The following is a 1,263-nucleotide window of genomic DNA, read 5'->3' as shown; positions in this document are numbered from 1 at the left end:
TCTTCAAAATTAAAAAAGAATACTTCAAATTTAAAAAAGTGAATTTACTATATATAACTTATACCTTCATAACTTAAACCTTCATAAAGTAAGTTTGTAGTTCTCAAAAAAAAAAAGACAGAAAAATCATATTTTAAGCCTGCACAGCCAGAAAGAACATCACGAGGTCATCAACCTCCCATGTCAACTCTACCACAGCTACCTCAGGTACAGGTGCTTCAGCTCACATTGTTAACACACCCTTTGCCACTACTGCAGCTCTAAGAAATTTATCCCTGTGTTTCTGACTTTTACCTGCGTCCTCTTTTATTCCCATCAGTTTTATAAAAGTCATTTCAGTTCTTATTTTCCTACTCAAATAACTCACTTTTGATGTCATTCATCTTCTTGCTCATCATCCTTATTCTCTGGTCCATTAATTCCTGTTTTATCTCTGAAAGAATGAGATTTGTTCTGTTGTTCTTTTCAACCCTATAGAAGTTCAATTTTCCAGTTTTTAGAAAGTTTTCTTGTATTTAAAGGCAAAAGTTTCTCTTTGACTTACACTGTACAATATAGAAGACACAAACCACAAGTGATTATTTAACTTTAAATTAGTTGAAATTCAACTAAAGTATAAAATTCAGTGCCTTTTGCATGCCAGCAACATTTCAGGTGCTTGGAAGTGACATGCAGCTAGTAGCTACTACATTGAGCAGAGCCAATAAGAACATTTTTATAATGAAAATGTGACAAACTACCACATAGCATACTTTCCTAACCACTGCTTTAAATATGTCACTGAAATTTTCACATATATTTTTGCCCATTTTTCAGTTTTAAATATCTCATTATCTCCCTTATGTTTCCTTTTTGCATTTGTATAGGCAATATATTATTTAATTTCTTTACATAGGATGCTTATTTGTTTTATACAGTAATATCTTGGTTCATGAACACTTCTTTTCATGAACAATTCAATTCACTAACAAAAGTGCTTTGTGAAATTTTGCTGCCAGTTGTGATTTCCACATTAGATGATGAACACAACTGGAGCCATCTTTTCTGCATGAACACAAATTAAGCCTTCCTCCCCAGAATTGTGAGACAAATTAAGTTTGTGAGCTGAGGTACCACTCACTGTATATGTTTTTTATCATGAATGTCTAAACATTTTTCATATTGGTCTTGTCTGTAGCTCCTCCCTTCTCTCACTGCTTCCTGGATGCTGTAGAGGGAGTAGCTTTTCTGTGCCAGTCCATTTCACCATAACATTATTGTGAT

The sequence above is a fragment of the Octodon degus genome, unplaced genomic scaffold (assembly GCF_000260255.1).
Source record: "Octodon degus isolate 3935 unplaced genomic scaffold, OctDeg1.0 scaffold00141, whole genome shotgun sequence".
In the NCBI taxonomy this organism is placed as follows: Eukaryota; Metazoa; Chordata; class Mammalia; order Rodentia; family Octodontidae; genus Octodon; species Octodon degus.
Note: the sequence above shows the minus strand (reverse complement) of the source record.